We start from the raw sequence: 24,044 nt of genomic DNA on the forward strand, positions 1-24,044 counted from the left end.
CTGACCCCTCGGGCTTCCCCTCACTGCACAGGAAAATGAAGATGGTCACGATGACCCGCTAGCCCCGAGAGAGACAGCTTGGGCGCTTGTGTAGACTCTCTCTTATGCCAAGCGCCTCTCACACTCAGTCCTCAGGATAACTCTGCGAGGCGGGACTTTACTGTCCCTATCTCATAGATGGAGCAACTGAGGCTTGGAGAAGTTACGTAACTTGCCTAAGGTCACCAGCTGGGTCATGGTCAAGCTGGCTCCGTTACAGTCAGGACCATGTCATCTCAGGAGCTCTGTCTTTGGTTGCCCTGACATCTCACACCCGGGACATGGGTCCTCCCACCTGCTCACACACCAGTGCCTCAAATCACCGGGCCCCAAGAATTCTTCCACATGACCGCCCAGATCCCATCTCCGGGGCCAGCCTGGCCCATGTGGGGAAGTTCCTCTTTCAAGGGCTGCAGCAGTGTGCACACCCTGGTCCCTGGGGTTGCACAGGCCTCTGGACCTTCTTAGGCATCTTCTGGGTCCTGAAGCCCCAGCATAGATGATCAATACCCAAGCAGCTCAGGGGCACAGCAAGCTGCCTGGTCCGTGCCTTCCTGCCCCATCCTACCTGACTTCAGGGCCCAGATCCTCTCCACACTGGGCACGGAGGGGCAGCTCCTGGGATGCCCGATGACCGAGGCTCTGCAGCCCTGTTTCCCCAGCCAGGCAGCCGTGCCCCCCATTTCCAGGCGCACCAGGGCCGTCACACTTGCCTTCCCACTTCTTCTTCCCTCCCCTGGACACAGCTGGAAAGTTGGCATGACTCCTTCCGGTCTCTCTGGGTAGTGACATTCAACCTCTTAGTTAGTAGCTACTTTAACACGGAGCCTCCGACTCTAGTTGCCTTGGCCTGCTCTCTCCTGGGCTCCGGTGGGGGAGGTGGACAGGAGGTGGTCACAGTAGTGTCTTCTCCGATCTGGGTCTCCACCCCTGCCCCCTTGGCCAGCTGCCCTGGGGCCTGTCTTGGTGGGGGGTTCGCGTGCTTGTTCCCTGTGATGCCAGTGCAGGACCCCAGGGTCTCCCGCCTGGCCGAGCCTGCAGATGGAGAGAGGTGCCTCTTACTGTTCTGCTCACAAATTGTCCTCATCCCAGGAAGGCCATCCTGGGAGGCAAAGATCTCTTTGCACTAAAGAAACAGACAAGATAAACCACTGCGCTGACCAACCCAGTCGCACCCTTCCACGTGAGATGACTGAACCCCTGCTTCTCCCTCCTCTCTGCTGTCACCTGGCTCTCTGGGAGCCAGCAGCAGCACCTCTGATTCCTGCGGAATGGACCTAGCAGAAGCCTAGGACAGCTGGCCCAGGGCAGGATAGAGTCGCAGGGCCGAGCTGAGTTGACAGAAACAGGGGTGAGTGATGAATACTGACGTTGCCAAGGGATGCGAAGGAAGCAAGGGACCCAGGATCCCCAGGGGGACTGGACCTCCCTTGAGTCAGGAGGCCCCAAGTGGCATCGGGGCTGTAGGGGCTGGTGCATGACTCCCCCTGCTGGGAACAGCCGGGTGCTACAAGGAAAGAAGGCAGACTTTTTTTAAATTTTTTTTTAAATCCAGGTGCATTTACCACTGAGCTGCATCCCTAGTCCTTTTTATTCTTTATTTTAACACAGGGCCTCTCTACATTGCTGAAGCTGGCTTCCAACCTGTGATCCTCCTGCCTCAGCCTCCCAAGCCACTATGCCCAGCAAAGTCAGGCATTTAAACTAAACAAAGGGTAATATCGTCTAGCTCCAAGCTCACTGGTCTCGTTAGTTAATTCGTATCTTAGCAGAATGGATTTTGTCTTGCCCAGAGCAGGTCTGACTTTTCTACCCCCTCCCCCAATCTGCTAAGTGACAAAGAAGGTGACGCTTTATGGTACCTGTCAGCATGTTGTTTACAACAGTCAAACGGGGTGGTGACAAACGTCCACATGTGGGGGGTTGGCTACAGGAGTGGTGTACATGGAGACCCGAGACAGCGAGTCCCCACTGAAACGGTGCTGTTTAGGTACTTGAGAACGTTCCTAACTACTCCTACGCCAAGAAAGGGAGCTGCTGGTGGAAGGCATGGCATATTCCAATTGTGGCAAAAATCCATCTTTTCACACATATGTGTGCCTAGAAAAAACGTGGAAACACACACCAACACATGAACATTGGTTATTTCTGTGCTGGTTCCATGAATTATTTTTTGGTCTCTCGTGCTTTCCCATGTTCTGTACACGATACAGTTTGCAAATGCAAAATGATGAACTCCCTGGTATCAACATGGGGCTACAGGAGAAATATCTGATGGATGAAAAGGAACAACGTTTTCCGTGCTTCTGCAAAATTCTTTGCTTTGCGGGAAAGTCCAATTAATCCCGTTTATTCTGCTTTATTGAGGTCAAGGAGCAGAAGCAGATCCCCAGGGGTGCTGGCCATCTTGACCAGGACCACACCACACCCGGCCTGCGCTCCTGAGCACACAGTTCCCCTGAGCAGCCGGAGCTCTGGAAGCCTGAGCACGGCGGGTGTCCCCTCCCCAGGCTGGGAAAGCAGCGCTCACGCACACACGCACATACACACACACACACACGCATGCACACGGGCATGCACACACAGGAACAGGTAAGCCAGGTGCCACCTTCTGCCCTAAAGGCCAGTGGAGGCGACCGCAGTCACCCATGCTGAGCCCTGGCACAGGGCAGCAGGTAGAACTGAAATACGGCTCAGTAGAAAGACCGAGGGAACAAACACAGTCATGAACTGCACCAGGACCCGCGTGGACTAACGCAGTGGAGTCACGTGACCCCTACAGGGAATGGAGGCGGTGCAGGCGGAGGTGGGCAGAGCAGGCGAGCGAGTGGGCGTGGCTGCAGTGCAGGGCACGCGTGCCAGGCCAGAGGCTCAGGAGCCCCAGGTTGCTCTGTCCTGAGGCCAGCCATGGGCGGAGAAGGAGGCCTGCAGGACAACCTCAAGGAAGGCCCCAACTGACCCCCTCAGGGTCCGGAGTCCTGACCTACACTCCCCCCCGCCACTGCTGACCCACCAGCCCTGGAACACAGGCTCCCAGGCAGGGCTGTGAAATTCACCACCTCTTCACAGATCTCCATCGAGGGCTGCCATAGCAAAGTCTCACAAACCAGGTGGCTTAAACCACACGGTGAAGTCTTTCTCAGTTGTGGAGACCAGGAATCTGAAATCCAGGCTTGGTTCCTTCTGAGAACGGATCCGTGTCCCTCTTGGCTCTGGAGATGGCCAGCCATCCTGGTGTTCCTGGCTCCAGGACATCACCAGAGCTCTGCCCCTGTGGTGGCATGGCGCTCGCTCTCCCCGGAGTCCGTCCTCCTGTGAGGACCCCAGGCTTGCTGCTTCAGGAGCTGCTGGAGCAGCTCATCTTAATAGCCTATCTGCCATGACCCTACTTCCAGATGAGGCCACATTTTGGGGTACTGGGGGTCAGACCTCAACGCCTCTTCCTCCAGGAAAGATATGTGGAAACAAACAGAGGAAAGGAATTTTCCCAGCAGGCTAAGTGCCGTGTGTGGCCCGGTCCTGCAGCCCTGCAGGGATATCTGGACATCATGGCATCTGCTACGACACAGAGACTCAGTTCACAAGTCACAGAGCCGATCAAAAACTAAGCAAGGGCTTGAAGGCCTGGGCTCAGGCATGCACTGAAGAGCCAGAGCTTGATCCTGGTCAGGGGACCCTGGAAGGGATCTAAAATGGAAAGTGACCAGATCTGATTTCTGGATGCAGCCCTGAAAGCCCTGGGAAGAACGGGGAGGGGTCAGGATGAAGCCCAGAGGGCTGGCTAGCAGGCTGCTGCGACTGGGACTGTCTGTGGGGAGGCCCCTGGAGAGGTCCACACCCTAATCCCATGGCTGTTACTTTGCTGGCAGAAGGAGCTTTGCAGATGTCATTAAGTCAAAAAGACCTTGAGACGGGCAGATTATCCTCCATGATCCAGCTGAGTCCAGCGTGGTCAAGGGTGCACAAGGGGGAGGTCAGAGTCAGACGAGGAGACGTGGTGGAAGCAGAGGTCAGGCAGAGGCGAGACTTGAAGATGTCACACTGCTGGCTTTGAAGATGGAGGGCCATGAGCCCAGGACTGAAGGGGCCTCTGGAAGCTGAAAAGGCAAGGGAGAGGTCCTCCCCAGAAGCCTCTGGAAGGAGCAGCCTTCCCCACCTTGCTTCTAGCCTGTGAGTCTCAATTCAGTGACACCTAGAACTACAAGACGCCTTCGTGTGGTTCTAAACCACTAGTTTGGGGGAACTTGTTACAACAGCAATAAGAAACTGATACAGGACCGAGGCAAGAAACAGGGCGGCCGGTGGCGGGGCGTCAAGATTCTCATATGAGGTCAGGTCATCGCTCTTCTCCAGGTCCTCGGCTCTGCGTGCCACCTCGAGGGACGAGGCTTCAGATCGGGCTCCAGCCTCCTCTCCCTCTCTGCTCACCAGGCCCCCTCCCCCCAGCCCCACTAGCCTTCTTGCTGTCCTTCAAAGACCCTCTGGGCTCCTGGACTAGACCCTTTCCCTTCTATAGGAAGTGAATGCTCCGCCTAGAAAGCCCTCTTCATTGACTGAAAAAAGGCTCCATGTCTGTCCCCTTGTCCTGTAGTTTTCAGCTCAATCTCCCCTCTGACCCCTGCCAACGCAGCCGCCAGTCACTCTCTACCTGCACTTACTACTCTTGAAGCTTCCTGTCCACTTTATGTCCTGGCTCCTGCTCAAGAAGGCAAGAGTAGAGACCATGTCTACACTGATGATTCCCCAAAGTCTAGAACAGATCCCGGAATAGAGTAGGTGTTCAGATATCAGATGAGTGGATGGGTGGGTGACTGATGGGTGGGTGGGAACATGAGAAGAAGGAAGAGATTCAGAAAGACAAGCATGAGGGGATGTTTGGATGGAAAGGTTAAACGGGTGGAAAACTGTTGGAGGGAAGGAAATGGAAGGGTTAATGTATGGCCAAACAGGTGGTTGGAAGGATGAGTATAAATGAGAAGATGGTAGATGGGAGGGTTGGTGGTGGGTGAAGGAACAGGTAGATGGGAGGATGTTTGGGTGCATGGAAGGAAAAGTAGGTAGAAAGATAAAAAGACAGGGCTGGGGAGATAGCTCAGCTGGTAGAGTGCTTGCTTTGCAAGTACAAGGCCCTGGGTTCAATCCCCAGCACTGCAAAACAAAAAAGAAAGAAAAGAAAGATAGAAAGACATTGACTGAATCATGGAAGGATGGAATGATGGAAGAATAAATGGAGGGTCAGTGAAAGTATGGGTGGGCGGAAGGAAAGATGGAAGGACAAATGAATAGAATGTGCTGCCTGAATGGGAGAATGAATGAAGGGGTGGGAGGATGGATGGGAGGATGGCGCATGGGAGGATGGGAGGATGGATGGGAGGATGGCGCATGGGTGGATGGATGGGAGGATGGCTGCATGGGAGGATGGATGGGAGGATGGCTGCATGGGAGGATGGGAGGATGGAAGGGAGGATGGCTGCATGGGAGGATGGGAGGATGGATGGGAGGATGGGTGGATGGATGGGAGGATGGGTGGATGGATGGGTGGATGAGTGGATGGGTGGCCAGCTGTGTGGGAGAGAGGACGGGCAGATGGAAGGGTAGGTGAGTGGAAGTATAGGGATGGAAAGAAAAACGGAATGGATAGACAGGATATTGAATGGGTGAATGGGGGAGAGCAGATGGGAGGGTTGATGAAAATCCCCCATGATGTGGCCACCTGACTCTGCTGGGTGGATATTGCTGGCGCTAAGCCCTGCCATCTGTGTCCGAGGGGCCTGTCTGCTCTGCACTTTCCTGACAAAGACCGGCTGCCAAGCCCCAGCAGTCAACGGCCGTTTGCACCTCCGGCCCTGGAGCCAGATGCCGTGATCGCCTTAACTCATCAGCACATATCTCTGTGGAAGGAATGCCCACCTGACGCCCGGCCCCACACAGCTGTTGGCTTAGCCTGGTAATCCCAGTTCAAAGCATTAGCATTAACTTCCCCCACCACGGTGGGGCCTGGGGGCCTTGGCCTCCCTCCAAAGGGCTCACATCACTTTCCTGGTTAAACTCACAGAATCTGCGGCGGCAGGACCAGAGCAGGTTCCAGGGCATCCGAGTGCTGCGCGCCCTCCCCAGCCCAGCTCACCTCTGCTCGCCCTCTCTGCGCCTGCCTCTTAGGCCCCATGCGTGGCCACCCCCGCCTCCCCGTGTCCGTGCATCCTGGGGCGCTGCCCCTTCTCTTCCTGCAGAGCACGCCTCTCGTTCTCAAGACCCAAGCACCTGGCACCAGGCCCCCTGAGCCCTCAACACACCCTCTCCACTGCTCCCGGCCTCATCCCTGCCCACGGTTGGGCCTTCTGAGTTGTCCGTATTCTGGAAGGAGCCACCCTGCCACCCAGAGCAGAAACCCAGGAGAAGCCACCAAATGTGAAGGGTCCCCACCCAACTCTCGAGCCCTCGCCCCTCCAGGCTTCTCACCCACTCTGCCACCACGGAGGCCCAGCCCCTTCCCCTCTAGCTGACCCTCCCCATCCTTGCTCCTCTGGTCACCCCTGACCAGCAGGACAGGATCCACCTGCACTTGGGACAACACCCCAAGGCCCGTCCTCACTCAAGGCCGGGCTCCCTGCCTCCCTTCCACCTGCGACCGCCCTCCCAGCTCCAGATGCCTCCTCTCCATTCTTTCTAAGCGTGAGGTTCTCTCCGCTCCTGCCTCAAGCGGAGGCTGTTCTCTCTGGGGTTCCCTCTGCCAGGCTCTGTGAGCCCCTCAGCCTGGGTAATCCTCCTCGTTGCCAACAGTCAGCAACAGCAGAGCTAATGCTGCCATGTGCCAGGTGCCACTCCTGCTTCCCAGGCGAACCCCAGGGGACCCTCGCAGCCCAGGAAACAGGATATCTTCTTAACCCCACTTTACAGCTGAGGAAGTCAAGGCAGAGAGCTCAAATGACTGGCCCAAGCTCTTGGCAACCAAAACTGAATTTGAAACCAGACAGTCTACTCCAGAGGTCCCTTCGTGACCACTGTGCCCTGGATCCCCCATCTGAGGCTCCACCTCTCTTCACCCAGGTGAGGTCAGCTGCCCTCAAGCCAGCATCTCTATCATAAGTCCTCTGCATGGAAGAGGCTCCCACCCCTCCTAATCCCCTAATCACACCCATCCTGACACCAAGGACATTTATTTCCCTTCCCTCGGGTTGGCCCTGTGGCTTGCTTTGACCCACAGAAAGCCCAAGCCCAGGCCTCGGGAGATTGACAGCTGTCATTCCTCCTCTTAGATCCCAGCTGCCTGGGCTGTTGATGGAAGAGCCCTCGTGGAAAGACCCCCAGGAGGGCCAGGGGGGCCTTCCAGACCCTGCGAGCCCACTGCCAAACTCCCATCTGCAGGACTGGGTGCATGTGAGGAGCACAGAGTGATCCGCCCCACTGAGCCAGCCAGCCCAGCAGCTCTGGAACATCAGCCATCATTGTCTTGGAGGTCCTGCTTCCTGTCTCCCCATCTGACAAGTGGGGATGGCGGCCCTGCCTTATGGCTTGCTGTGAGGATTAAGGAAAGCATCTCACAAAAGCAGACGGTCAGCTGTGGGTGGCCAGTCTTCACTTGGGAGCAACCCAGAGCACAAACTTCCTTTCAGCTTTTCTCCCTGTCCCCAGTGCCCAGGCCACACTCCCATCCCCGGATTGAAGATGCTCTCCGCTCCCACCCCGTCTGGTCCACCTGGAGCTGGGCGCTGGTCCTCAGCTGGCACGTGGCAGTTTGTGTGGTGGGGGTCTTCCACTCACCAGGGCAGCGGGCCCTCGAGTCCCCGGGGCAGAGGAGGAACCCCACAAAATCATCCCATCCAGTTGGGTAAGCACTGTCCAGGGTGGCCATACCCCGGGCACAAGAGGAGCCCGACCGGCTGGAACATCTGGCTGTAAATGGCACCCCTGTGGAGCTGTCTGAAGTAATAAATGACTTGGCACAGACTTGCTCCCGGGCAGCAGAAACGAGAAACAAAGAGGACTCTCGTTGGAGAACATGCTCAAAACCATCTGTGCCAGAAGTCACAGATTCGCAGCCTGCAGGGGCCCCGGGGGGACGGCAGAACCCAGGTCCGCAGCCCAGGCCAGCAGGACTCGAGCCCTGCGCCATGTCTACCGCTACCTTGTGGGCATTTCAGTAAACTTACTCTATTCAAATGGAACCTCTGTGCACACGTCCAAGGTACGCAAGGCACACAGAAAGAAGGCCTAGGGCTGGGGGCTCAGGGGCTGGGGGCATGGGGAGTGCCTGCCAACGGAAACCTGCTTTCCTTTTGAGGTGATGAAAATGTTCCAGAATCAGCACTGTTGGCTGCTCAGCTCTGTGAACACACTGCGAACCCCCTGCCGGATCTCACACTTAAACGGTGGATTTGATGGTGTGAACTTTATCCCAATAATGCCGTCCAAAATATGATGGGGACAATGGGAAAGTCAGCGCGCCCGCAGAACCACACCCGTCAACCACAGAGCCCAGCAGCCCCAGACCCCAGCTCCCACCTCCGTCTCCCCGACTCAGAAGTGCCCGGCTCTGACTCCCAGCAGTGCTTGCTGGGTCTGCCCTGCTGCCAAGGAACCACACAGCAGTTACTCCCCATGCCCAGTCCCTCCCACGCGGCCTGTGAGAGTCATCCACGCTGAGAGATGGGGGGCGCCGATCATTCCGTCGCTGTAAGAATACACGACAATCGGCTTATCCATGCTGAAGGGCATTGGGTGGTTTTGTTGGGCTCCCCTGAGCAGAGCTCCTACTGTATACATTCACGCGGAGCAATGCTTGGGTTGCAGCTGCTGGGCCACAGGCAGGAGGATGCTCGGCTTAGGAGACACTGCCAATTTCCAAAGTGCTTTTCCAAGCCCCACTTTACTCACGCCGTGTTTTGATCCTGGGTCAGCCCAAAACACACCTGCCCGCTGCGTTCTGCTTGGGAACTGCCCACCTCAAAATCCCACCTCTCAGCCAGGCGCAGTGGTGCACACCTGTAATCCCAGGGACTCGGGAGGCTGAAGCAGGAGGAGCCCAAGTCTGAGGCCCGCCTATTTTCTCAAAATAAAGAGTAAAAAGGGCTGGGATGTAGCTCAGTGGTAGAGCAGCCCTGGGTTCAATTCCCAGTACCAGATTTTTTTTAAAAAACATGCAGGCTCTCTATTTTATGACTGTTTAGGTATCCTCCAAGGACACACTCACAAGGAGGCTGTTGACTCCGCTGAACCCCAGTGTCCTCATCTGTCAAGTGGGGTAATACTCGCAGTGATTCCAGGTTGTTGGGAGGATCCGGTGAACTGACTCCTGGCAAGTGCCAACCAGGCCTGGCTTCAGGGCACCACGGCTGGGCATGTGGTTCACCAACACCATTCGCAGTGGTCAGCGACGCCTGCTGAAGCAGCGGCTGGCGATCCTCCGCGGCTCCTTATCCCACCACTCACTCGGCCAAGCCCTGACACCTACCCACTAAGGTCAAGCCAGCGTTCCCCTGTGCCCCAAGGAGCCACACTTAAATATCTGTGTGTTCCATGATGCCACACTGGTGTGGAGATCAATCCCAGGTCTTCTCCTGGAACTGTCTTTGAATCATAGATTCATTATGTGGTTTTGAGTTCCAATTTCCTCACCATCAAGTTTACGATAGAAGGAAATATGTATAATTGTATTTATAATTTGTATTGAAATTAAATAAAAAGCCTTCTGTTTTATTAAAATCAAACTGATATTTAAAGTAGGAATAAAAGCACTTGTTTGGCGAGTTTCTGAAACTGGCCAGATCCCAGAGGTTGACATTGGACAGTGTGTGGTTCTGGATGTGTCCTGCAAGGGTCTCATGGTCCATGAGCCACTTTATAGAGGCATGAATTTTCCTGGGTGCCACTTCTGCTAGGGAACCAGTGGAGGGAAATGGGAGGCTGGAGGGTGGAATGTCCCATAAAACCCAGGGTTCGTGGCCGCTGAGAAGACGGAGCCTTGGTGTGCCTCATTGCAAATCTCAGACGTTCTCAGGCAACCCCTGATCCGCAGGTGCAAGCCGACCACTCAGAGGAGAAAAAGAGCAACTGTGTTCCAAATGGCCTCAAAAGGAAGCCCATCTCGGTTCCAATTTCTTGCCTTCTAAAAACTTTCTCTCACTGAGGCATCTGACAAGGATTTAGTGTAATTAAGGTGGTGGCCGGGTCGAAAGATAAAACGGCTATTTTGAGGAAGAGCATTTCACCAGCTGAGCTGGGGGATCAATTAAATCCCCAGCTGAGATATCAGATCATTAAGGCCTCTGTAACCCAGGGGTGCTCAACCCGGCCTGTGAGGCGGGGAGTATGGAGAAGCAGCACAAAGACCCCAAGGCTGGTGCCAACGCAGGGCACCAGACAGGGAGGAAAACGGGGCAGGTTGTTCCCAGGGGTCAGAGTGAGGAAGGCTGAGGGCAGCAGAAACACCATCTGTCTGTCAGCCCTGGGGCGACGTGGAGTCGGGGCCAAGTGAGCCCTGGACAAGACAACACACTCGGAAACCAGATCCCTTCCCACCCCCCTTTTCTACTATCGAGAGCTGCCCAGCGGCACAAATCTGGGGCGTGTAGGACCCCAAATCCCACTCACTTGCCTTCTAACAGAGTGGTTGTATAAATGAAGTCCTCAGCTTGCTTGCCAGCTACAAAATCCCAAAAGTGGTACACAGTCGCCCCGGGCCTCAGTTTCCTCATCTGCACAGTGGGGCAAATGAGCACCCAGCTCCCACAAAGCCGGGGAATTTGGCAAGTCATATAGCCCAGCTCCGGGTCTGGGCCTTAGGTGCTCTGCAGTCATCGACTCTCCCACTCACCTCTCCCTCCTCCTCGTCCTCCCCCTTCCCCGCCCCCTCCCCCTTTTCTACCTCCTCTCCTCCTCCTCTGTGGCCCACCCTCATCATGGATGGGATTTAATTTCTGTAAGCCCAAGTGAGCTGGATGAGTCGGAAGTTGAAGAGCCTGGCTCTTCTGATTTACTTTCAAGTGAGGCCAGGTTCCCTCCCGACCCCCCTCGACTTGAGCCGATGTGTGGCCCTTGTGTACCAGAATGGCCGTGGGCAATACAGGCTAACGTACTGTCCACCAATTAGCAAACAGCCTCTTCTAGCAGATCCCTGAGCCCGGCCTCCAGGACTTCCCGTCTGATCGCCCATCGTCCGGCACAAAGGGCCAGCCCTGGATGGCGAGGTCTCTGGGCCCCACCGCCCAGATCTGTTCTGACTGGGCAGGCCCCACTGGGGGTGCTGCACTGGGCTCACCAGCGTTCCCAGAGAAGCCAGCTCAAGGGTCAGCCCTGGATGGCAGTCGGTCCCCAGAAGCCCCAGACTCCTCAAGATGAGGTAGGACGTGCAGAGCATGTGGGGCCCTGTGGATATGGCCCAGCCTGGCCTCCATGCTTGCCAGCCCTCACCTCTGACCAGGCTGCTTTGAATCCTGACTCCCAACCCCGAGCTGTGTCACCACAGGCAAGTGACGTAAGCCTTTGACTTCAACTTCCTTGTTTGTGAAACAAAACCAACAGGCTTTTTGACCTCAGTCCTACTGAGGCTGGAACGGGGCTTCTCTGCTGTGGTTGCAGGACATTAGGCCCCAGCAGCAGTCCCCAGCCCACCCTCAGGATGACTGACAGTGTCTCCAGACTCGGGCCTCATGTCCCCTGGGGGCAAAAACCTGCTTTTTGGGTGCTCTGAAGGCTGTTTGGAGAGAGGGCCTGACATGGACAGTCAACTATTCTGACTTGGCTCATGGTTAGAACTGGGCTTGCCAGCAAGTGACCCAAAATCACAGCAGCAGAAGCCAGACAGGGTTCAGGTCCCCTCACATGAAAGGCCCAGCACGGGCAGCTCAGGGCGATGGCAGCCCTCTCCTCTCCCCAGTCTCTGTCATTGGTCTCATCCTCAGCATGTGAAGTGACAGGCGACTTCAGGATGGAGAAGGGAGGGGTAGACGGCTCTTGCCCACCAGCCTGGTGGATCCCCAGGGGCTGCCATGTTGACCTCCCCCTGATGTCCATTGGCCAGAGCTGGGCACATGGCCACACTAGCTGCAAGGGAGGCTGGGAAATGCAGTTGTTATTCTGCGGGCCTGTGGGCCCCAGTAACATTATGTAACTGTAGGGAAAGAGAATCGGCTCCCCAAGGTCACAGGTTCTCTTGGGCCTGCTGCAGTCAGGAAGTGGATTGAAGCCAAGGGTTGTCAGAGCCACCGGGACATGCGGATGATGTAATCCTTGGAGCATCTGGTCCATCACAGTTAATGAACCACCAGACGAGAAATATTAGCAGAGACAGGAAATAAACACAGAGGCTGTTCATCTTTAAAATAAATCCTGGGAAGCTGCTAAAAGCATACATATATAAGGAATAAATAAATAAATCCTGGGAAATCCTGTGGGGCCAGCACCTTTCAAAGTCACTCCTGTGACAGTGGACAGGTCCACCCAAGGGCAGAGCCCTCATGACCTAGTCACCTCTTCCTAGGACCCAGCACCCCACAGTGCTGCTCTGGGGGGTGAATTTCCAACACACGAACGTTCAGGGACACAGTCACACCAGCTGGCTCTTCCTCAACACCTTAAAACAGAATCGCCCTGTGGTGCCGTAGTTCCACTCTGGGAATAAACCCAGAGAGCAGAGAGCAGGGCAGACTCCTCGCACACCGTGTCCCTAGCAGCTCTACCCAGCACAGAAGATGGGAGCCACCCAGGGGCTCCTGGAAGGAGGAATGGACCGAGCGCAGCCGAGCTGGGCCACACCGTGTCTGCTCTGCAGGAGGCGATTCTGGCATATTCCACCGCAGGAGGGCCTCAAGGACCTGCTGGGAGAGTAAGCCAGTCCCCAGGAGGTGACGCTGCAGGGTCCTGGAATAGGCGCGCTCCCAGAAACGCAGCAGGAGGGTGGCGGTCAGGGGCTGGGGGGGGCAGGGCCTGAGGGGACACCCTCCGTTCGGGCCGATGACAGGTTCTTTCTGGAGATGGTCGTGCAATGGTGTGAATGTGCTTGTGTCACCTGTCACTTAAACTTGGTAAATGGTCAATTCTATGTGAAGCATATTTTACAATTTTTTTAAAGAATCGTTTTTAAAAGCACCCAAAAAGACTCTGTGACTCACCTGTCCCGTTTGCCTGCAGCTGAGTCTCCATGGGTCCCAGGGAGTTGCAGCCCGCTGTGCAAGGTGGAGGGTCAGACGCCAGTGGTTTTGGAAGAAGATTCAGCGGCATCAGGACCTTGGACTCCACTGAGGCCTGGGCCTGGGACAGGGTAACAACCACACTGAGCTCAGGAAGCCCAGGCAGGTGAACAGCCCCTGGCCATCCCTTTCTATCTCCCCCAGTGGCCTCAGGACTGTCACGAGGACCTCATGTGTTGATGGAACCCAGAACTAGCTAAGCACACGCTCTGCCACTGAGCTAGAACCCCAGCCCTGTGATGTGGTCTCAATGTCCAGAGAAAGAAATGAAAGAAACTCAAATGATGTTAAGATAAAAGGCAGCCCCACGCTCAGGCACCCACGCCCGGGAATGGCGCTAACCTGGAGACGAGGTGGGTCCCGAGGCCTCAGCGCAGGCGAGTGGGAACCTGGTGCTCCTGTTTACATTTGCCTCATTATTAGCCTCCACCATTTAAAATCACAATGTTTTATCTTAAAATCTGATTTTCTAACTTCTCTTAAACCACCAAGAAGCCCCAGAACTGTGGGGGCTACTTTCTCTGCCAGGGGCAGCCAGCAGCTGGCCCAGAGGGGTGCTAGGGACCCTGCTCATGGGCACTCTCCCCCCGCTGGCCAGAGTCCTGCCCCCACGGTCCTTGGCCCACCCAGACAGTCTGAGCATGACCAGCCACTGTCCATGGTGACGCTTTGCCATCGTACTGTGGAACAGGAGTCTCGACTCTAGGAATGTCCCCGGCACAGGAAGCTTCCAAATGCTTCAGGTAAGTCCACTTTACAGACCAGGAGACGAACATGCAGCCCGGTCCTGGGACCCACTCCTGCTGTTTGCCATCTCATGGCCTTAAACACCTGCACACGCATGCACACGCATGCTCACATGTGCAGAGGCCCAGCTCAGGCCTCCCCTACCCACCTGCTCAATGGCAGTGACCTTCAGGAGACTCCAGGCAGCCCACTCCAAGGCCATGGCCCTGTGTGGTGTATCCCCCAGAGACAGGTGTGGCAGGTGGCCTTTGCAGGTGGCTTTGCAGGTGGCCTTTGCAGGTGGCCTCTGCAGGTGGCCTTTGCAGGTGGCCTTTGCAGGTGGGACCCAGTGGATCTTCTCAGGCCTTGATCCAGGAGGTCCAAGCAGCTCTGGTCACCTCTAGTCGCCCAAGGGACAATGTCCTCAACTCTTCCCTGAGGTCCCTGGCACAAGTCTCACTCCTGCCCTGCCGGCCTCATCCTCTCAGGAGAGCCCAAGAGAAAGCACACCAAGAACACAAGCAGCAGAGCCACAGGCCGGGTGGGCTTGCCCTCGCCCTCCATCATGGGCGACAGCCAGAGATGGCCGCTGAGCAGGGAGGGGGATGGAGAGCGCGGAGGAGCTCAGCCCTGAGCGCTCCCCAAGGGCCCCAGGCACGTGCCCAGTGGACAAGGGCTCCTGGTCAGTGCAGAGAATCCACACGTGCCCCTTTACCCAGAGGAAAAGCAGAGGTCAAGAGGTCACGAGGATGCGCACAGTCACGCGGAGCTAGGGAGCCGAGACCCGGCCCGACCTCCAGGATGCGGCCTTGCCCGAGGCTCTCCTGGGGCTGAGCTCCCGGACTCCAGCCAGCCTCCCCGGGGCCTCCCCTGCAGCCGGTCTCCCACCCAGACCTACAGGCAAGCCCGCTGGGTCCTCTGCTCCCGCCTGCCTCGCCGCAGGGCTTACGGGCCCTGCTCCCGCCCGGGCCCCTCACCGCGACTCCAGATCCCGGCACAGGCGAGAGCCGGCAGCGCAAGCGCAGAAGCCGGGCCTGGATGAGACGCGGGTGGCCACTCGCCCCAGAGGAGCAGTGCTCCCAGAGTCCTTCTGAAGGTGCGCGAGCCCATCGCTCTCACGGGGAGTCCACACAACGCCATTTTGGTCTCGATTCTGATACAAACAGACTCGGCTGGAAGCGCCGCCGCACGCTGCTTCCTTCACCTCCATGTCTGCTAAGGGTGCTCTGTGGTTCATCAGCCGCGTGGTACTCCGTAGTGTGACAGCTGACTTTGTGTCAACTCGACTGACTGCAGCGTGTTCAGCATTTGTCCAGCATTCCTCAGGGTGTGTCTGGAGAGCGTTTCTGGACGAGATTAACAGTGAGTTGCCTGGGGCCCCTGGAGAAGGCTCAGGGCCTGCAGGCCGGCATGTTGTTTGGGGCCACCCTCAGCCCACGGCCCTTGAAAGCAACCGTTGTATCAGGGACTGTTCACCACTTAGGAGAGGCCTGGCAGGCCCGCCCTTGGCACGGTGTCATGGAGGAGGCTCACTACACCCTTGGATTGGGGGATGAGGGATGGGGAGGAGACCGCCAGCCAGAGGATGAAGCTGGCCCGAGGGCACGCGCTAGGAGCCGGCCAGCAGTTCTGCCTGAGTCTGTCCAATGACTCAGTGCTTACCCACGATTGCAGTTCTCCTCCACTAAGGAACAGCTGTCATCTCACCCCTGCAAAGTCTCATCCTCCCCAGGCATTCAATACCATCGAGCTGGGAAGATGATCAGGCTTGGCGATGTCCAGCCCAGGTGGAAACCTGGCTCCTCCTACACCCGAGGACCAGGATTAGACCAGGAGCCATTAAATCGCCCATTATAGTGCCGTCGCCATCCATTGATTCCACAACTGATAGCCCGTGTCCCAGCCAAGCAATGGTGAGCCTTCTATGAGATTTCCCATCCTTGTGTTCCCACAGACATCACGGGCCTTATTTTTCTTTCTAAATACACTTGCAAGTGGTTGTTTCCCAGCCTCCAATCGATACATCATGAATAGGAAGTCAGAATCAGAGAGTCTCATTGAATGCTTTCTGTCGCTGGCTCTTTGCGGTTCCAAAATCCGTGGATATTTGTCACCGCCTGCAGCAACAACTTGCACGGGTCTTATGGGTGGTGGAGTGGAAACTGAGGCACTTCTATCTTTCTCTTTAGTGCACTGCTTTCTTGCTTGTTTATAGAGGATAGAGGAAATGAGGTTTACTTGCTTTGAGAGGAGAGAGAGAGAGACCCCGCTTATCAGAGAGAAAGAAACTTTGCTTAAGAGAGAAACTTTGAAAGAAAGACAGGCTTTTCTTAGAGCTTAGAAGGAGAGAGGCCTGCCATGCCTTAAAGTCCTGCATCCTGTGAACTAAGTGTGTGTCTACCTAAGGTCCCCTAGTGATGCGTCTCAGTTCTCTGTTCCGCAATCTGCCTTCCGCAGCTGCCCCTACTCGCTGCTGTGTTTTTCCCTCTGGCTGCTTCTAATGGCTGCTGTGTCTCTGTCTCGCGCTGCCTACACTTATATCACCTCCAGGACGCGGAGAGCAGGGCCACGCCTCTTACACAAAGATTAGGCGAGACGCTCGAGCAGGCAATTAGCGCTCGAGAACACATGTGCATACATTGTGTGCGTGGACGAGAAAATCACCTGAGTGTGCTTATGTCAATTAACCTCCTCGCTGCCGATGTGATCAGGCGCCATCCTGGCGCCGCCAACATGGCACAGCCCCCAACACTTTCTCCAGGAACCAACCCATCTCTTCGTTGAAATTGTCCCGGCAGAACCAGCATAGGTCTTGAAATCTGAACTCAGGTTCGGATTTCTATGTACTCTGTTGAAGCTGTGTGATGCTGGGCCAGGAGCCCAACCTCTCTGTTCTGTGGCAACCTTATGCATTAGACTGGCAGTTGGCCAAAGTCCTGTGAAGTTGGAACACGCTGTCAAGTGTGCAAGCCTCTGCACAAGGCAGGTGTCCACCGCTGCTCGTCGGGGGCAGCAGGAGAAGGCGCTGCCGAGAACCGACAGGCTGACCCTCTGGCTTCTCATCTAGATTCAGTCTGCCCCACTTCAAAGGCGCTTCCTTAAATAATTGATTTCTCTTCATACTTTAATCTTAAAGCCCCGACGCCCGCGGTCTTAGACAGCACGACGGGGAGTAATTAAATTCCCTCCAGAGCGCGTCGTGGCAGCTGGAGATGAGCTCACAGCTTGGAGAGCAGAATCAGAAGGTGTCCCACTGGTTGCTCCCTCTCTGGAAATGGCAGAGACCAGCTGGGCCCTGGGGTCCCTGGCTCAGGTGATGGCAGAGCGAGAGTGGCCTGGGTCTTGACTGAGGGGCCAGCGGCGGTCCTTGCCAGGAGTTACTCATCTTTCTTCATCAGCTGTATTCCTGGCCACCAGAGGGTCCTGCCCAGGACACTGCCACACCCACGAGGTGTAGCAGGGCCAGGGAGCTGACATGGGATCCAACGGGGACAAAGAACAGTGTGGCATGCCAGGAGCAGGGTCCCTTGGGACGGACAGACAGCCACCTTGCCTTCCTGGCCCCCAGGGTTTATTTGCACACAGGCCAGAGGGGTGTTGGGATGCACAGTGATCCCAAAAGCCTCAGCCCCAGGGCGCTCCCGAGGATCCAGGACAGGCGCCCTCCGGGTGCTCTGGAGACGCGCATGACCAGACAGGAGCAGTGTCACTGGGAGTGTGCATGTGGATATTTTTTCTTATGTAGTTTAAATAAAAGAATGAAAGCAATCTCGGGGGGGTCAGAGGAAGTGGGGCCTTCGGGAGGTCCTCAGGTCACAAGGTGGTGCCCTCTGAAGGGGTTGACACCCTTGGAACAGGGCCCCAGAGAGCTCCTGGGTCTCTCTCCACCTCATGAGGACACACAGAGGCCAATCAACTTGCAGCCTGGGCAGAGGCTTCGTCAGGACCCAAGCAGGCTGGCTCCTTGGTCTCGGGAGTCCAGCCTCCACAGCCCTGAGGAATAAGTTTCTGTTTCCTTTTTTTCTTTCTTTCTTTCTTTCTTTTTTTTTTTTTTTTTTTAATGTGTATGGGGGATACCAGGGATTGAAACCAGGGATGCTCAACCACTGAGCCACATCCCAGCCCTTTTTTGTATTTTATTTAGAGCTAGGGTCTCACTGAGTTGCTTAGGGCCTCACTAATTTTACTGAGGCTGGCTCTGAACTCGTGATCCTCCCGCCTCAGCCTCCTAGCTGCTGGGAGGAGTAAGTTTCTACTGTTTGCACACCACCCAGATAATGGGACTGTTGTGTTAACTCAGACAAAGACAATTTGTAGTCACAGAAATATGGGAAATCTTCTAGAAGAAAATAACTGCAACAGAGCAAGAAACCCAGGCTGTAGCCCTAGTTGACAGTATTTCTGGAGAGCTGTAGTTTGAATTTGTACATGTACACATTTTTTCAACCTGGACAAGATTATGCTACAGACTCTGAACGTGGTTCTTTCACCTTCTTTTCTCAGTAAGATTTCATCACATCTGATGTCCACAGCACATCAAGTTACCTTAACCTTGACCCCAAGTCCCTGGGCCCATTTGTCTAAGCAGGTATCTAATTACTGCCCAAAGAACTGATGGCTCATAAGAAGATCTATTGCTCGTGACCTTCAGACAGCGTGGCAGCAGGAGGGCCAGACCACCTACCTGTGTGAGTGTCCGTCCACCCACTGTAGATCTGTCCATCATGTACAGCATGCCCATTCCATGCCAGCTCTGACTGACCCCCAGCTCCGGCTCAACCTGACCCCTGTCCTGGAGCCGCCATGAGCCAAGTCCTCGGGCCCAGGCCAGCCGGTTCCCACGGCATGAGTCTGCCAGGGCCCCTGAGTCTGTCGGGTGCTAGGACAGGAGGCCACGACCCTGCTTCCCCAGCACCGGCTGCTCATCCAGCCTTGCCGCCAATGCCAAGGGCAGTCCCGTCTGTCCTGTCTGGTGATTTCTCTAGGAGGGCATCAGGTGCAAAGCCAACATTTCTGCTGACAGCAAAACAAGCCAGACAATGTCTCTTTTAAAGTTACAAATATTTTCGTGTTCCAGCAAAGAACAGTGCTTGTGCATTTATTTAAAAAAAAAAAAAAAAAAAAAAGCAGGTCAATTATCCGATTGCTTTTAGCTTCTCAGTCTTGCCTAAGTCCTTGTTCTAGAACACTGAGGATCCAGAGGGCAGCAGACTTTCCTTGTGACCTTCTCGCTCCCTCTGAGGAAATTCACTGTCCTAGATTCTCTAAATCTTCGCCAAGGCAAAATATGTCTGCAGCAAGAACACTCGAAGGGTATGAAAGCAAAGTACGATTTTCTCCAGCAGTGACTCTGGGCGTGTGCTCCCGGTGAAGCGAACACACAAGCACCGTGGATCCCACACACAAACACTCACACTCACAAAACCCACACACGCACCCAGGATGCTGTTGTGAGGATATCAGAAACACTTGAGAGCCATTTTCCTCCTTGTGAAGTTACCAGTAAACCCAGGAAGAATAATCCAGCCCCCGCTTACTTCAAGCCATGCCTGCTGGTGTTTCTGTACCAAGACTCACCAGCTCCTTCGGCAGCTCCAATATCATTCCCATCTGACAGACCAGAAACGGCTCCAGAGACTCTAAGAAACTTGTCCCCAAAAGCCAGAAGCTGGAAGAATGGAGAGCCAACCCAGGAAGTCGTACCCTCCATTCCCAGGCCGCACGGAGCTTTAGATACAAGAGAAATGTTGAACCCACCCCCAAAACGGTGGAGGCCGCTTAGCACCCGGGCGGGTGCTCCTCCCCTCGTTCCCCTTTGCCACCTTCACTTCCCAGATGCAGCAAGATCGTCCTCTCGGTTTCATGTTGAGTCCCCAGGACTAGAGAAGAACCAAGACAGAGACGTTAGGAGCGTGCCTGGGAACAGGGAGCTGCGTTGACTTGGGAGGTCTGCCTCCCTTGCCTCTAACAGCGCCTGGGGCTCCAGAGACAGGAGGCCACGTGTCCTTGTGTGGGGCTCGAGGTCAGCTTGGGCGTGCAAATGCAAGATCAGGACAGGGCTGAACCTGCTCTGGCCTTGCTGTACCTGTGTATGGAATGTCACACTAACATGTACGATTGAGACACGTTAATGAGTGACTTTTAAGAGAAGCCTCCGGGTTTATATGAGGCACGTCTTCTTGCGAGTCCAGCCAGCTGGGAATCGTAAAAGGAGCAGGAGTGGCCTTCAGGTGACCTCAAGTCCTGTGCGGCTCCTCGAGGCCTGGGCCGCTCGCTCCAGGTTTGGGCGCGAGCAAGCTTCCCAGCAGAAGTGGCACGTGTGACCTCCCCGGCTGGCTTGCAAAGGGCCATGCAGCTCCCACCAGACTCAAGATCACAGAGATGACATCCCGCCAGCTTTGGGCTCCCAGGTGAGGCCCTTGCAGGCCCAGCGGGGGTCCTGACCTGCAGAACCTGGGCTGCTTTTCCTTCTTACTCCATCTCAGATGGTCACTTTATGCCGCTCAGTTCAGAAGGGTCTGTTTTGGAACCACAGCATCTGCCCTGTACCCACTGAGCTGAGCCCGAGGGTCGCCATAGGTGGCTGAGGCCCCACATGCACCGTGAGACCCCCGACTGCCCGTCTGAGTCTCCAGCAACCGCCTTTAACTAAGAAAGGGGGCAAAATCAGTTATTAAAAGTTAAAAAATGCTCCTCGTTCAAATACAGAAAGGACATAGACACTCATGGGCAGTGAGTCCACGGGTGGTGGACCGTTCCAGAAGCATTTGAGGACTGGAGTGACCACAGGCTCTGAAGAACATGGTGACAAGTGTTCTGGGGGGGAGAAAGCCAGGCCTGACCTCCAGGGAAGGGACCCCTAGCCTCCAGGGCTTCTTTGCTGACAGACAAAACCACATTTTACTCCACCAAAACGATTTGCAAGTTACCAAGTTAACCTCAGAATGTGGTCCCTCTTCAGTGGTAAAAAGAGAGCTGAACAGGAGCACCGTCCCCCTGAGAACTGAACATAAATAACTCCTGGCTGGCCGCCGTGGAGGCTGTGTGACGGGAAAGGACAGGCCGCGCAGCCGCCTGAGTCCTAGTTTTAGACTCTCCTTCCCATCAGGGGTCCTGGGAGCAGTAACGTGCACAGCCTGTCACACAGGCCAGACACACACAGGACAGGGTGCCCTCGGCCTGTCTGTGGCCTCCATCCCTGAATGCCACCCAGGTTCCGTCCCTGCCCTGCCTCCCTGCTCCTGCCGCCCTCCGAGGTCTCCAGCTCTGGACCCTCAAGGCCCCCAGGCCTCCCCTGCCACCATCAGGCACCTCTGGCCCCGGGACTCCAGGGTCCCGAAGCTCAGTGACTCACTAAAGGCCTGGTGCTTCGGAAGCCACGATGTTTCCAGACCACGAAGGAAAAACCCAAATGTAACATCTTCACTTGCTCAGTGGCCAGTTTCCCATTGGAAATGCTTCATCTCATTGACTAACAAGCTGTCGGGTGATGGGCTCTTTGGGAAGTGGCCCATCTAGGCAGCTGGTGTCTGCTGAGGAGCCCATGCCAATCACAGAGCCAGTGAGCTCCTCAGAGTCGAGCGTTCCCGAGGCACGGTGAAGGCAATGTCACCACACCTCTGCAAGGGCCCCTACTGCCACCGGCACGGGCCTCCTGGCCCAACAGTACTCCTTCACCCGGAGTAGGTTCCGCTCCTGGGGACTGCCACCGCACGCAGCCACCACCACCACTGCCGCGTCCCCTACATGGTACTGGCTGGCTGTTCCTTTCCCAGGGACCCGCTGAAACCCAGCACCTCCCAGGCAGCCTGCCCAACACAGGTGTGCAGGAGCTGTCCTGGGGCCACAAGCCAGCCGGCCAGCCTGGGCCTCAGAGGCTCTGAGGTCAACTGACAAGAGGGTGAGCTGTCAGCCGTCCCACTGTCCTGCTCCCTGTACCACACCCTCTTCCCGGACTCCTCCTGGCTCTCCTGCTCAGAGATGGCCATCAGACTGCGGTCACTGAGAATGGGCTCTTGAGGACCAGCTTCCTGGGAGGGGAGAGCGACAGGGGAGGAAGGGAGAGAATCCACCAACTGAAGAGACGGATTTCTGGGGGGGGGAGTTCCCAGCATGAGAGGTCGGCCGGGCACCTGTTACCTGTCATAGATGCCCTCACCTTGACCAGCTGAAGCTGACGTCACCAACTGCCCGGGCTGCAAGAGAGGCTAGAAGGGGCTCTGGCAAGCCTGCACCCTTGGGTCTGTGGGGTGGCTGGGGAGGCCAGGGGCAGGGGAGCGCGTGCGTGCGTGTGCAGGTGGAGGGGACTGCCCAGGGAGGCCTGGGAGGTGCTGGCAAAGACATAACCCTGGCTGGCCCTGACGGGCGGTTCAGCTGGCAAGGTGAGGAGGCAGGTGCCGGCGCTAGGGGAAGGCTGGGGAGCACAGACCTCTGGGAAACGAAGGGAATTTAGGGTGACCAGAGAGTGGGCATGAAGTAGCAAGGGCCAGGGGAGCAGGTGGGACTCCTGGCAAAGGTGCCGGACTTACGCCCGCCCACCTGGCTGAGCCGCCATGAGTTAGAGCCATGGCTCTCCTCCCGAGCACATCCTGGCCTCACCGGGGAGAGGGTCAAGAACCTCCAGACCAGCTTAGAACCTCGGGCTTGGGTCCCACTCTTGGGAGTCCCTCCCAGCTGCCCAGGAGGTCCCCACGTGCAGCCAGGGCTGGGAAGGGTGCTTCCATCCCAAGAGGCGATCAGAAGCTCACTTCCGAGCGCTCAGGTGCCAGGAGTGAGCTTGTGCAGCCCTGTGGAGGCCTGTCGCTGCTGTTGATCAGGATGAGAAGCCGAGGGCCGCTGACCCACCATCCCGGGCCTGAGTGGCCTGTGGACACTTGTGCAGAGGTGTGTGTGCAGATGCGCTGTGTAGGTGGTGAGAGTGGCAGACTAGAAATGGGACCCATACCTCCTGCAGGGACGGTGGAGGGGCTGGTCACAGAGGCGGGAGAACGCTGGGGCTGCTGACAAGGGTCAGGCGGGTCTGCCTCCCGAGTAGGACAAGCAGGGCAGAGTACAGGGCAGACGACAGCCAGCCCCTGAGTTGTGCGAGTTGGGCAAGAGGCTGGGGCGGTGCACAGACTGTCTTTCTTTCTTCTTTCTTTCTTTCTTTTCTTTTTTTTTTTTTTTTTTTTTTTTTTTCTGGCCCTGCAGATTGAACCCAGGGGTGCTAACCACCGAGCCACTCTCCCATCCCTTTTTACTTCTTATTTTGAGACAGGGTCTTGCCAAGTTGCTCAGGGTCCTGCTAAGTTGCTGAAGCTGGCTTTGAACTTGTGATCCTCCTGCTTCTGCCTCTGGAGCTTCTGGGATTACAGGCATGTGCCACTGCACCCAGCTATAATTTCTATTTCTGAAAATGGCTAAGAAATTAGAAACTGTGTCTGCCTCTGGGTGGAAGCCGAAGGCTTGGAGGCGGGTGAGAGGGAAACGTCCTTTTCTCCATTTATCATGATGTTGTTTAAATTAATTTAAAAGGCATCCTGGCATCAGTTGGGAGGAGAAGCCAGCCTGGAAGAAAGCTAATTTACCAGACCAGGCTAGAGGTGACAAGGCTGGGAACAGATGGGCCTGGGGGGCGGGAAGGGGGTTGAGGGGCTGAATGGACAGCAGGCAGCAGGCGCTGGGCAGTGGCACTGGTGGGCTCTGAGCTGTCAGTCACTGCCACCTCAGTCACATGACATCAGGGAAGTCTGACCACTGGCCAAGGCCACAGACCCACTGGGAGGGATATGAACTCAGTTTCTGGACCACTGGGTCATGCAGAGTGGACTCACTGCGGAAGCTGAGGCGGCTCTGTGACTTTCCTGATGGACTTGAAGTGAAAGTAAACGCAGGTCCCAGAGCCCCAGAGGCCAGGTGCCTCCAGCAGCCTAGGGGGCGACACAGGCTAGGAGGGGACTGGCAGAATGGGAGCCCAAGCCCCTGACTTGTGCAGGTGGACTGTGGGCCGTGGTCAGGAGCTTCCACTCTGAAAGAAGAGCGGTCATCCCGAGTTGTGTGCAGAGTCTCTCAAACGTCTCCAACTTGCTCAGAACTCAGGGCACCGTGGACGGA

Source organism: Sciurus vulgaris (assembly GCF_902686455.1).
Source record: "Sciurus vulgaris genome assembly, chromosome: 17".
Taxonomy (NCBI): Eukaryota; Metazoa; Chordata; class Mammalia; order Rodentia; family Sciuridae; genus Sciurus; species Sciurus vulgaris.